The 14,368-nt window shown below is 49.1% G+C and overlaps 1 protein-coding gene across 3 annotated transcripts in view; it reads left to right on the forward strand.

The window, feature by feature from the left end:
• Nucleotides 1–14,368, forward strand: part of LOC134943637 (uncharacterized) — a 235,073-nt gene that overhangs the window by 131,761 nt on the left and 88,944 nt on the right. For all 3 annotated transcript variants that reach the window (XM_063932373.1, XM_063932372.1, XM_063932371.1), the window contains one exon: nucleotides 1,838–1,887. The gene's annotated coding sequence lies outside the window, so the exon portion shown is untranslated. The remainder of the gene's footprint in view (nucleotides 1–1,837; nucleotides 1,888–14,368) is intronic.

Below are 14,368 nucleotides of genomic sequence, written 5' to 3' on the forward strand. Positions count from 1 at the left end.
TACAATATATGCATATGTATCTAGATTACAACCACCTGTTCGTTTCTTCTGATTCATTCCTGTATGTTACCAGAACTTGATTTGGTGAAAATAGTAATTACCACTAGATTTAGTTTTAGATATTTTCTACTTTGAAACTCCTTGTAAACCAGTTTGTGATAACTCCATAGAGTAAACTTGTTTCTGGTTCTAAACATCTACAATCTACCACCTATGATGTCCTTTTTTGTGATACTGTTTACCTAAAGTTACTGTTTGAGGCACTGCCTACTATGTGTCAGTAAGTGTTATGTTTATCACCTAGATTTACTACTGAAGAAGTCATACTGATGAAACGTGTTGGGTACTTTATGAACATCTGTATCTAGGATGGCCAATCCTGGGCTATTTTTTTCAATCCTGAGAATCGGGATTAAAAATGTTCAATCCCGGGATTCCCGGAATACCCAGAATTGGCTGCATTTCAAAGTGTTGTCCCCCTCCCCCGCCCTGCCCAGGCCAATAACTCACAGCAATCTGACCGGGCGGGAGGTACACTTCCACACTTCCATCGCGTTCTGGCAGCTGGGCGTGCAGTGCGGCGGTGAGGTCCTGCATGAAGTCAAAGGTCCTGAAAGCAGGGGGAGCCGGGCAGCATCTGAGTGTCCTGAGGACGCTCAACGCTGCCCGACATATCCAAAATTAGGTTGCTGCCTTTCCCGAAATCCCCGAGATTGGAAGCTCCAATCCCGGGATTGAATCCCGGCCAATTTTAGGCCGGGATCGCGCCGATCCCGATCCAGGGATTGTCCACCCTATCTGTATCATTTTATTCAGAGGCCTAGAGCTAGTCACAAGTGGACACAGTTTGGGACAATCTTGAGAATGTTTAAATGTATTAGTGAGAATAGATGATTTTATGTACTTGCTGTATTTGTATGTAGTTTCCTTTTCTTCGTACAGTTTTTATATGATCTGGAACCTGTCAAATTTTTTGTTACAATTGTTACTCTAAGGACCAATGTATGCTGTAATATGCATTAGGTGATAAACCTGACTTTTAGTAGGAAAATTCATTAGCACCCTCAGATCCCATTCCCCTCCCCCTCTCTCTCTCTCTCTCTCTCTCTCTCTCTCTATATATATATATATATATGTATATATATATTCAAATTCTGTATTATACTTTCTGTTTCCCTATTGTTTTGTATTTAGTTATTTCTGTAAATGACAAAGGTGCATGGTTTTTGATCGCACCTAATAGAGGTGTATGGGCATTGGGATCTAGCCAAGTTCATTAAATTTGCCTCCCGATAGCTAATTCCATCTTTTGATGGTATAAGCCATAACAGCCTGTAGGCAGCAATATCTTAGCATCCTTTTCTGGTAATGGGGACTTTTACATGTGCCGCTAGGCAGAAGCACATGAAAATCACTGTTTGGATCTGTACATAAAATGACCACATTATTTTTTACACTTAGCAGGGACAGGATCCTATCAGAAATTTTGTTAACGTTTTTATACATTGCCCTGATAATCAATTTTTTATTATTATGCAGCAATAAGAAATTGTTATAGGGGCTTTATGCAGGCATTGAAAAATCTGTCCCCCAAAAAAGATAACTGTTCACTTTATTACAGGCTTACTTATGTGGACATATATTCGATAAGAGGCTATAGAGCACCACCTACTGGTCAAAACCCACCATGATACTTTATTAAATTCTAGTATATTTGTAAGTGCTATTATATTATTACAATATGGTATGAAAACAAATTAACTGTGTACAGTAGTACAATTGCAATACAAGTTTTTCTGAATCCACTTAAATTTAAAGTAATATGTTTTTGACATAGGGTTCGGCAGTGAGGATAAAGCAAGAATCGTGACAACCATCAATGCTACAGTAAGTCAAAACTTTTGCATTTTTTTCCTTTTTTTTATTTATATTGAATTATGACACATCAAATTTTAATCCCGAGACATTAGAATACAGATTGATGTAGCATTACAGCTAACGGCAGATGTATTAAGCCTGGAAAGTGATAAAGCAGTGATAAAGAAGTGATAAATGAAAGATGATAACGCACCCGGCAATCATTACGGGTTTGAAAAATGACAGTTAAGAGCTAATTCACTGGTGCGTTATCACTAGGAATGATCGGGTTCAGATCTCAGAGATCCAAACCCCTCTGAATTTCACGATCCAAACCGGGATCCGTGTCAGGCTCAGGTTTTTCCCCCCAGACTCGGATCTCAGATCAAGGCAAAAAGACATCATCCTTCTGTCACATCTCACGGGTTTTGGATCCAATACATAAGACGCCGGCCATCGGCACTATCTTCACTCCAGCATTAGAGAGTGAGGGAGACCGACATCTGTCTCTCTGTGGGTGGTGGCATCAGGTTGGGTGACTGTTTGTGTGTTGTTTAGGGGTGCTGTTCTGTTGTCCTGTTAGGGGTGCTGTCCTGAGGTCCTGTTCTGGGGTGCTGTCCTGTGCTGTTAGGGGTGCTGTACAGGGGTGCTGTCCTGTGCTGTTAAGGGTACTGTATAGGGGTGCTGTCCTGTGCTGCTAGGGGTGCTGTACAGGGTTGCTGCTGTCCTGTGCTGTACAGGGATGCTGTCCTGGGGTGCTCTCCTGTGCTGTTAGGGCTGCTGCTGTCCTGTGTTGTACAGGGGTGCTGTCCTGTGCTTTTAGGGGAGCTGTATGCAGTGGCAAACGCAGGATTTTCATGGGGGGGGGGTTTCCAGAACTGGGTGGAGCCAAGCACGGGGGCGGGGACTGAGGTGACCCAGTACATGCTGGGTCCGTAAAACTAGTGTGTCTGTGTTCATATCTATATATGTACACATATATACCGTATATACACCTATATATATATATATATATATATATATATATAATATACACATAGCATATTAAACATGCATATATATATCCATTTCAAGCTTCTCACACTCGCTTACAAAGCCCTCACCCACTCCTCTCCCATCTACATCTCTGACCTTATCTCCCTTTACACTCCCACCCGTCCTCTTCGCTCTGCTAATGCACGCCGATTCTCCTGCCTACTGATTACTTCCTCCCACTCCTACCTCCAAGATTTTTCACGTGCTGCTCCAATTCTCTGGAATTCCCTACCTCTCCCCCTCAGACTCTCCAACTCTCTACAAAACTTCAAACAGGCTCTCAAGACCCACTTCTTCACCAAACCCAGCCAAATCTCATCCTAACCCTCTGTTCTACGCTCTCTATGTACCCCATCTGTCTCACCCCTGTCTGTCTACCCCTCCCCTTTAGAATGTAAGCTCTCACGAGCAGGGCCCTCTTCCCTCATGTGCTTATCCTTTGTCTTACTTTAATAATCTTCAACTGCATCAACTCCAGCAGTATTCTGCCACCTGATACTTATTCCAGTGTCATCTGCTGATGTAACTATGTTTATTTACCCTGTACTTGTCCTATACTGTCATCAACTGTAAGTTGCTGTTTTCCTGTTTGATTATTTATGTACTCTGTAATTGGGCGCTGCGGTACCCTTGTGGCGCCATATAAATAAAGGATAATATATATATATATATATATATATACATACAGTACAAGTATATATATATATATCATGTGTGTGTGTTTATATGTATGTATATACATGTGTATATATGTATGCACAAATTGCACATGGATATATATGTACTATAATTAAAATAAAGTAAACTTTTATGAAGCACTTACAAGTGCCACCAGGAAGAGAGCAGGCTGCAGAGGACGCTAGACAGCCATTAACAATACTCATGCAGCATTAAAAAAAAAATATATATATATTTTTTTTTTTTGGTGGAGGGGGGTTTCTGGGTACTCGGAAACCCCCCCTGGGTGCGCCACTGGTATGGGGTGCTGTACAGGGTTGCTGTCCTGTGCTGTTAAGGGTACTGTACAGGGGTGCTGTCCTGTGCTGCTAGGGGTGCTGTACAGGGCTGCTGCTGTCCTGTGTTGTACAGGGGTGCTGTCCTGTGCTTTTAGGGAAGCTGTATGGGGTGCTGTACAGGGTTGCTGTCCTGTGCTGTTAGGGATGCTGTTCCTGTGCTGTCTTGTTCTGTCCTGGGTTGCTGTCCTGTGCTGTTAGGGGCGCTGTCCTGTGTGCTGTAAAAACAAAGGGGCGCTGTGGCACTGTCCTCTGTGCTGTAAAAATAAAGGGGTGCTGTCCTGTGTGCTGTAAAAATAAAGGGGTGCTGTGGAGCTGTCCTATGTGCTGTAAAAATGAAGGGGCACTTTCCTGTGTGCAGCAAAAATAAAGGGGTGCTGTGGAGCTGTCCTGTGTGCTGTAAAAATAAAGAGGCGCTGTCTTGTGTGCTATAAAAATAAAGGGGCACTGTCCTGTGAAATGGAGAACAAAAATTTGGAGGAAAAAATAGTGCCACCAGTCATGACATTGATGATGCAATTCCATCAATTTTGTCTGCTACGGCTGATGCCCAATGTCATAAAGGGCATGTAAAATCCAAGAAGCAAAAATAAATAACAAAAAAAAAATCTGATGAGAAACGTAAAATTGGCAATATGTCATTCACGACACGAAGTGGCAAGGAAAGGCTAAGGCCTTAGCCTATGTTCATGACTGGTGGTTCAGCTTCTCATGAATCTGGAAGCCCTCCTCCCTCTCGAAAAAGTAAAAAAAATGTGTTTGGAGATATCACAAATCCCTAAGGATAGTCCAAGTGTGTCCGGGGTTGCGATGTTTTGGCCTAACCTTCCCAACACTGCATGGGAAGAAGAGGCTCCTACCACCATTTGCATGCCCTCTGCAAGTGCTGGGAGGAGCACCGCCAGTCCAGTTGCTGATACTGAGATTGAGGATGTCACTGTAGCTGGTGCTGAGGAGGAAGTTGATGATGAGGATTCTGATGGTGATGTGGTTTGTTTGAATAAGGCACTGGTTGAGACAGTTGATGCCCATGCAATGAAAAAGCCCATTGTCATGCCTGGGCAGAACACTAAAAAATCCACCTCTTCGGTCTGGATTAATTTCTATACAAATCCGGACAACCACTATCTTGCCACATTTAGCCTTTTTAAAAGCGTAATAAGTAGGGGTAAGGATGCTAGCCTCCTAGGAACATCCCGGAGAGGAAGTCAGAAGACCACTTGTACTACTTTAACTAAGCAATTGACTGTCCAACAGTCCTTTGCGAGGAAGATGAAGTATGACAGCAGTCACACTGTTGCAAAGCGGATTGCTGAGGCCATAACAACTATGCTGGTGTTGGACGTTCGTCGGTATCCCCCATTAGTGCAGTGGGATTTAGACAGTTGATGGACGTACTGTGTCTCCAGTACCAAATCCTGTCTAAATTCCACTTCACTACGCGAGCGATTCCCAGACTGTACAGGCACATTAAAAAAAAGTGTCCTCAGTGTCCAACAAAATGTGGTTGTACCCACTGTGCCCTTTACCACGGAAATGTGAAAAGTGGAACAGGGCAAACTAAGGACTACATTACTGTGACAGCCCAATGGGTAGATGTATTGCCTTCCACAGCAACAGCAGCAGTGGCACCAGCAGCAGCATCATACAAACACCAACTCGTTCCTAGGCAGGCTATGCTGTGTATCACCGGTTTCTGTAAGAGGCATATCGCTGAGAACCTCTTAGAGAATCTGAGGGACATCATCGCACAATGGTTTACCCCACTTAGACTCTCCTGTGGATTTGTGATTTGTGATTTCTGACAATGCCACCAATATTTTGCGAGCAAATTCTAGCACGTCCCATGGGGGTCCTTCCGAGTTGTTCGCTCGCAAGCCGCCGCCTACTGGGAGTGAATCTTAGCTTATCAAAATTGCGAACGAAAGATTCGCAATATTGCGAAAAGACTTCTCTGTGCAGTTTCTGAGTAGCTCGAGACTTACTCTGCCAGTGCGATCAGTTCAGTGCTTGTCGTTCCTGGTTTGACGTCACAAACACACCCAGCGTTCGCCCAGACACTCCTCCGTTTCTCCAGCCACTCCCGCGTTTTTCCCAGAAACGGTAGCGTTTTTTCACACCCCCCCCCCCCCGTTTCCGCCCAGAAACACCCACTTCCTGTCAATCACATTACGATCACCAGAACGAAGAAAAAACCTCGTAATGCCGTGAGTAAAATACCTACCTGCATAGCAAATTTACTTGGCGCAGTCGCACTGCGGACATTGCGCATGCGCATTAGCGACTAATCGCTCCGTTGCGAGAAAAAAATAACGAGCGAACAACTCGGAATGACCCCCCATGTTTTGCTCACACAATTAGTTTGGTGGTGCAGAACTTTTTGAAAAATGACAGGTGCGTGCAGGAGATTCACTCGGTGGCCCAAAAAATTTGGGGCCACTTTCGACATTCAGCGACTGCGTGCCGAAGAGTGGAGCGCCAGCAAACACTCTTGAACCTGCCCTGCCATCACCTGAGGCAAGAGGTAATAACGAGGTGGAATTCAACCCTCTATATGCTTCAGAGGATGGAGGAGCAGCAAAAGGTAATTCAAGCCTATACATCCACCTATGACATAGGCAAAGGGGGGAATGCACCTGACTCAAGCGCAGTGGAGAATGATTTCGATGTTGTGCAAGGTTCCCCAACCCTTCGGACTTGCCACACGTGAAATCAGTTCAGACATTGCCAGCTTGAGTCTGGTCACTCCCCTCATCAGGCTTTTGCAGAAGCAGCTGGAGAAATTGAAGGAGGAGCTAAAAACAGAGCGATTCCGCTAAGTATGTGGGACTTGTGGATGGAGCCCTTCGTTTGCTTTGCCAGGATTCAAGGATGGTCAATCTGTTGAAATCAAATCACTAAATTTTGGCCACTGTGCTCGATCCTAGGTTTAAAGCATACGTTGTATCTCTCTTTCCGGTGAACACAAGTCTGCAGAGGTGCAAAAAAAATTGTCAGCTAAAGCGGAACGTGACTCAACAGCTCCTCCTTCATTTTCTCCAGCAACTGGGTCTGCAAGGAAAAAATAAAATTTCCTAGCTGACCCACTGGTGGTGATGCAGGGCAGTCAGGAGCAAGTGTTGACATCTGGTCCGGACTGAAATAGCTGCCAACAATTACGGACATGTCTACTGTCACTGCATATGATGCGGTCACCATTGAAAGAATGATGGAGGATTATGTTGGTCACAGCATCCAAGTAGGCATGTCAAACAGTCCGTATGTATACTGAAGATAATAATATAGTGGGCACTATATTTATAAAAAAATAACATTTGTATTATATATAAATATATTTAATTCAATTATTGGAGGACATTAATCATCATCTATTGGCTGCCTTCACAGAGTGGATCTGGGTATCCACCAACCAATATGTATGAGAAATAATGAATATATAATGAAGGCGCACAATAATATAGATAGAAAAAATATAGATTATTTATTCTCAAACAAAGCACATAAGTAGCTGCTGGTTTGATTATACACCAATATTACACGTTTCTCCGCCTGATTGGATGGCAGTTTCATCAGAGGGTGGGTTTAAAGTCACCATGATTTCAATTTATCCCCCTCAAGGGTGCCTGATTGGTTAAGATACTTAACCATTTCCTGCCTTTTGTAGCCTGGGTTTCTCTTAGATGACAAACCAATGGTAATTAGAACCAGCAGCATATGATAATTAATTAAAACCCTCCTTTAAATAGAAACGTCTATCTCATAAAATATATATCATAGTATTAATAAAAATGCAATGCTGAAAATGAGGTGTCCAGCATATATATACATAACCCAAAATCACATATATGGCAGAGAGAAACTATATATAAAAATAAACATACAATAATAATTTTGAACAAAAGCCTAGTGGCTGTGAGTATAGACATAAAAAACCTTTTTATTTTGTATTTATTATTTTTTCTTATTGTTTACTTTTTATTATTTATATATAGAATGGATATTAGATTAATGAGATTAGCAACCCATTCTGTGGATTAATATGGCTGCATCGCATTTTAGCTGCAAAGTATGTTAGTGTTAAGTATGAAGATATGACATTTGGAGATAATCGGAGATGCTTCAGCTGACGTGACCCCCTATCTTCTCTTTGTCTTCCTCAGGTAACCTGCAACTTTATCTCACTCCTACATGAATCTCGTTCCTTTTTATCTCACTCCTACATGAATCTCATTCCTTTTTATCTCACTCCTACATGAATCTCATTCCTGCAACTTTCATGCTTTTTTGAATTGTGGCCCTCATTCCGAGTTGATCGGTCGCAATGCGAATGTAGCAGAGTTACACACGCTAAGCCGCCGCCTACTGGGAGTGTATCTTAGCTTCTTAAAAGTGCGACCGAAGTAATCGCAATATTGCGATCACAAACCTCGTAGCAGTTTTGGAGTAGCTTCAGACTTACTCTGCCTGTGCGATCAGTTCAGTGCTTGTCGTTCCTGGTTGACGTCACAAACACACCCAGCGTTCGCCCAGGCACTCCCACCGTTTCTCCGGCCACTCCTGCGTTTTTTCCGGAAACGGTAGCGTTTTCAGCCACACGCCCCTGAAACGCCGTGTTTCCGCCCAGTAACACCCATTTCCTGTCAATCACATTACGATCGCCGGAGCGATGAAAAAGCCGTGAGTAAAATTACTTTCTACATAGCAAAGTTACTTGGCGCAGTCGCAGTGCGAACATTGCGCATGCGTACTAAGCGGATTTTCATTGCGATGCGATGAAAAATACCGAGCGAACAACTCGGAATGAGGGCCAGTGATAGGTAACTTGCAACTTTGTTTATAGTTAGTTATTCCTAGCCACTACTATAGTAGGAATTCACTGTGTACTAGTGGGGGATGTACTGGTCTGTTGTTATTCACACCTATAGCTTACCTTTTGTTGTGGGTGGGGTCTAAGAGGGTGTGTGCATTTATATTTAATCAGTACATATTTGGCTGCAAAGCATGTTAGCTGCTGTAGCAAGGGCCAGTGTACTCGTGCGGTCACTGGCCCTGCTACTAGCCTGCACCTCCCTCCTTACCTGGGATGGCTCGGCGCCATCCCATGGGGCCGGAGGTCGCCCTGGCTCCGGGCAGCACTGGGGGCCGGGCCTGGTCCGGTCTTCCCCTGCCCGGCCGGTTGCAGAGTTCGGCAGCGGGCGTGGGGGCGGCGGTGAATATCCACCGCTGCTCCACGCGGGTGATGGCGGCGGGCCTGCATCCTCCGGGACTCAGGCCCCGCCAATCACAGCGCCGCTTTTTGAATTTGGCGCCAGCCGCGAGCCAATCACGGCTCGTGAACTGGCAGCCAATCGGGAGTGGCGGCGGCGAGCCAAACCCGGCTCGCCGCGTCATAGCCCCGCCCCCCGGCACTGGTTTGTTTTAGCCAGCGCCGGGCGCGGGAAGTCAGTTCGGCGACGGAGAAGGAGCGGAGAAGAGCTCCTGAAGAGTGAAGAGAGAAGACGGCGCCGGAAGTCCCGGAGGGCGGCGGTAGTTGCAAAAGAGCTGAGACACGCCGCCGCCCGCCGGGTGAAGTACAAGGAGCTGACCCCCGTCGGTGAAGACTTTGGAAGCCCTGGGACAGCGGTGTGCAACGCGAAAGAGCTTGCACAGGCCACCGCTGCCCAGGTGAAGTCTCCAGGAAGCCCGGAGGTGGTGGGAGCCATCCCACCTCCGGCTAAGACAACGCGGTGGGCGTGGCCGGACCAGGCTTGGTCCTGCCGTGGCCCTTTGGACGGGAGCAAAGAAGAAGGGCCAGTCGTCTGGCGGAAGCCGAGTATATAGCTGGTGAGCATAAAGGTGTTTTGTGTGTGTTCGTGGTGTATGTTGCCCCTCCCCCACCTCCCCTTTGGGCGTTTTCGTTCAGGGTCGCCCCTGGTGCTTCGCACCACTACGGGGGCACCCAGTCTGAGGCCACAAGTGCCAATGATGACCCTTCACTGAGCCCAGTGTAGGCCACCCCTGCGTAGTGTGTCCCCCCCATTCGTTTCAGGTCACCCCAGGAAGTTCTTCTGTGTCTGGACGTGTGCCAGTATCGTCTAAGCTACCTCGACGGACTGAAGGTGGAGGACGGGAGGCGTGAGGTACGTAGGCCTGGTAAGTGAGCGCTCCGAACTTTGTTCCCCAGGGCCCCACCCCCGTGCCTCTTACATTTGGGGTAGCCGGCAGGATCTGTGGACGACAGACACAATGTGGAGAACGCCACCGGAACGGATCCACCCCCTGGCATGTGAGGATAGAAGTAACTGGCCCGTCCTCACGTCCGCTGACCTACTACGGGCAGTGCAGCAAGCCGTAAAACGTAACAGAGAGGAACGCCGCCAGAAGAAACGTCAGCAAGCCACCATCGACCCCTACCAGACAGGCCCGCAGCAGGACCAGCAGACTGAGGAGTGCCCCCGGCTGACTGCTATGAGAGCGGGTGTAGAGAAGCAGCCATGGGTCGCGGGGATCCATCACGGCGGCCATTACTTCACAACCGAGCCCCCAAGATCAACGATCCCCGTGGAACATAGGGATTGGCCCCGAGAGTGCAGCGACCAAGCCGTCCAATCAGAGGGACCACACTGGACCCAGCGGAGCTTGGATGAGCCCTGGTGCGCGCTCTGTGGAGAAGTGGACCATGAATCGCCGGATTGCCCATACGCCTCATCCCGGGCGATTAGGAATTGGCGCCAAGGGCAAGCCGAGAGGGAGGGAGTGCCGGACAGGCGCCAGGAGGAGCGTCGGATACGGGAGGTCAACTGGTCTGCCTGTGACGACTATGGTGGCGACCACAAGGGCTGCACCTGGGACGACGACCGGAGCAAAGGGGAGGTAGAGAGATGTACGGGCTGCGGCGATCCTGACCACGAACGGCCCGAGTGCCCCTGGCCTAGGGACGACCTATCCTCCAGCTGGGCCGACCTGGAAGACCCCGACAACGATGGGTGGAAGACTGTGTCATCTGATGAGGAATCCAGTGTCTCCGACCAGATTACGGATATCCTTGAAGAATCCAACAACGACGAGTGGGAGACCATGTCATCCGATGAGGAACCCGGTGTTGCTGACCAACCTGCAGACGACCCTGATGACGACGACGGGTGGGAGGATATGTCATCAGATGGGGAATCCAGTGTCCTAGAGTGCCGGAACCAGCTCCAGGAGGCCACCGCCATCGCCATGGAGGGTCTACCCCACACGGTGGTGCCCAAGGGGATAGCACCCCCAGGCCAAAGGGAGAAGGTGAGTTTTCCCTCCACAGATGCAGGCGCAGATACATCGGATGGGACACCTGAACGGGGGCCAACCGCCAGAACTAGCGATGAAGGTCCTGACGCCAGGACAAGGGCGATCTTCAGCTTTGTGGGGACCACAAAGGAAAAAGCGTGGAGGAATGTAGCAAGGGCCAGTGTACTCGTGCGGTCACTGGCCCTGCTACTAGCCTGCACCTCCCTCCTTACCTGGGATGGCTCAGCGCCATCCCATGGGGCCGGAGGTCGCACTGGCTCCGGGCAGCACTGGGGGCCGGGCCTGGTCCGGTCTTCCCCTGCCCGGCCGGTTGCAGAGTTCGGCAGCGGGCGTGGGGGCGGCGGTGAATATCCACCGCCGCTCCACGCGGGTGATGGCGGTGGGCCTGCATCCTCCGGGACTCAGGCCCCGCCAATCACAGCGCCGCTTTTTGAATTTGGCGCCAGCCGTGAGCCAATCACGGCTCGTGAACTGGCAGCCAATCGGGAGTGGTGGCGGCGAGCCAATCCCGGCTCGCCGCGTCATAGCCCCGCCCCCTGGCACTGGTTTGTTTTAGCCAGCGCCGGGCACGGGAAGTCAGTTCGGCGACGGAGAAGGAGCGGAGAAGAGCTCCTGAAGAGTGAAGAGAGAAGACGGCGCCGGAAGTCCCGGAGGGCGGCGGTAGTTGCAAAAGAGCTGAGACACGCCGCCGCCCGCCGGATGAAGTACAAGGAGCCGACCCCCGTCGGTGAAGATCTCGGAAGCCCTGGGACAGCGGTGTGCAACGCGAAAGAGCTTGCACAGGCCACCGCTGCCCAGGTGAAGTCTCCAGGAAGCCCGGAGGTGGTGGGAGCCATCCCACCTCCGGCGAAGACAACGCGGTGGGCGTGGCCGGACCAGGCTTGGTCCAGCCGTGGCCCTTTGGACGGGAGCAAAGAAGAAGGGCCAGTCGTCTGGCGGAAGCCGAGTATATAGCTGGTGAGCATAAAGGTGTTTTGTGTGTGTTCGTGGTGTATGTTGCCCCTCCCCCACCTCCCCTTTAGGCGTTTTCGTTCAGGGTCGCCCCTGGTGCTTCGCACCACTACGGGGGCACCCAGTCTGAGGCCACAAGTGCCAATGATGACCCTTCACTGAGCCCAGTGTAGGCCACCCCTGCGTAGTGTGTCCCCCATTCGTTTCAGGTCACCCCAGGAAGTTCTTCTGTGTCTGGACGTGTGCCAGTATCGTCTGAGCTACCTCGACGGACTGAAGGTGGAGGACGGGAGACCTGAGGTACGTAGGCCTGGTAAGTGAGCGCTCCGAACTTGGTTCCCCAGGGCCCCACCCCCGTGCCTCTTACACTGCAACGTTTGTTAGTGTTAAGTATGAAGATATGACCTTTGGAGATAATCAGAGATAAACAGGAGAGAAACAGAAGGACAGCAGACTAACCTCCCCACCTGTAAAAAAAGACCTGCAATCAACAGCCTACAGAGAGTAACCTAATCCAGTACCACCAACGCCTGCAGTCCGCACAACCTGGACACTGACCTCCCTGTCTGATTAAGTAACAGCCATACTGCTCTCAAACATTGCTTTCTGCACCTCATTTATACTCTCTACAACCACTGTAACATTCTCAGCATTTCCGTTCCTTCCATTATTTTCCCCCCAAAAAAAAACAAAAAATGATTTGCACTGTCTCTGCTTTTACTACACCCCCCTTCTCATTGTTCTTTCTATATTACACCCACTCCATTCTATAATATTCCTCTAAACAACACTACTGTACTGGAATTATGGCTCCTCGATCCTGTCTCATACCAATCCTCACTGCTAGGTCACACCCCACCCAAATTTCCAGACTGCCCACACGCATTCAGAACCCAACCAACCTGATCCCCATCTCCACTGTCCACTCCCTTCCCTTCTCCTGTGCACTCTGGAATGCTAGATCAATCTGCAACAATATCCACGACCTCTTCATCTCCCACTCTTTTAACCTTCTCGCCATCACTGAAACCTGTCTCTCCTCCTCCACCTCCCCTGCTGCCCTCTCCTACGGAGGCCTCTCCTTCACCCACACAGTCAGACCTGATGGCCACCAGGGTGGAGTCGTGGGCATCCTTCTCTCCCCAAACTGCACCTTTCGTGTCATCCCACCTGAGCCCTCCCTCACCTTCTCCACCTTTGAGGTCCACACTATCCGCCTCTTCTACCCCATTCACCTCCATGTGGCAGTGATCTACTGCCCCCCGGGCCGCTGTTCACCTTTCCTTGACAACTTTGCTGCCTGGCTTCCCCACTTTCTCTCCTCTGACCTCCCCTCTATCATCCTCAGTGAGTTTAACATCCCTATCGACATCACTAATGCAGTTTCCTCTAATACTCTTGCCCTTTCCACCTCCTTTGGACTTTCTCAATGGTCCTCCACCCCTATTCACAATCTCGGCCACTCCCTCGACCTTGTCTTCACCCACCGATGTGATCTCTCTGATTTCTCTAACTCTTCCTTATTTCTCTCTGACCACCATCTGCTTTCTTTCACCCTCTCTTCTTCCCCTCTCCTCTTCACGCCAGACACACCATCACCAGAAGCAATCTCGGGTCTCTCAACCCTGCTATCCTGTCCTCCCTCAAGACCTTCCTCTCTCCTCTTTCCACTATGACTTGTCCCAACCATGCAGCCTCCTTCTATAACTCTTCCCTTACCGCTGCTCTCGACTCAGTGGCCCCCCTCTCCTCTGTCCTCCTCCGCCGCTCCAAACCCCAACCCTGGCACACCAAACTTACACGATTCCTACAAAAATGTTCACGCTCCACAGAATGCTCCTGGAGGAGATCCCACTGTCTGGCGGACTTCCTCCATTTCAGGTTTATCCTCTCCTCCTATAGCTCTGTTCTTTCTCTCGCCAAGCAATCCTTTTTCCAAGCACTCATCTCTTCTCAGTCCTTCAGTCCATGCCGACTCTTTGAAACTTTCAACACTCTCCTTCGCCCCCCTCCTCCTCCCCTCCTCCCTCACTGCCACTGACTTTGCCTCCTTCTTTATCTCCAAAATTGAGGATATTCAATATTACATCTCCTCCCGTCACCCCTCTGCTGCCCCCCTGCCCCCACCATCCCTCCCCTCCATCTATCCCGCCCTGTCCTGCTTCCGTCCCACCTCAGACAAGGAAGTCCACTCCCTCATCTTATCCTCCCCCCTCAACCTGCCCCTTGGACCCCTCCCGTCC

This window comes from Pseudophryne corroboree, chromosome 7 (assembly GCF_028390025.1).
Source record: "Pseudophryne corroboree isolate aPseCor3 chromosome 7, aPseCor3.hap2, whole genome shotgun sequence".
Classification (NCBI taxonomy): Eukaryota; Metazoa; Chordata; class Amphibia; order Anura; family Myobatrachidae; genus Pseudophryne; species Pseudophryne corroboree.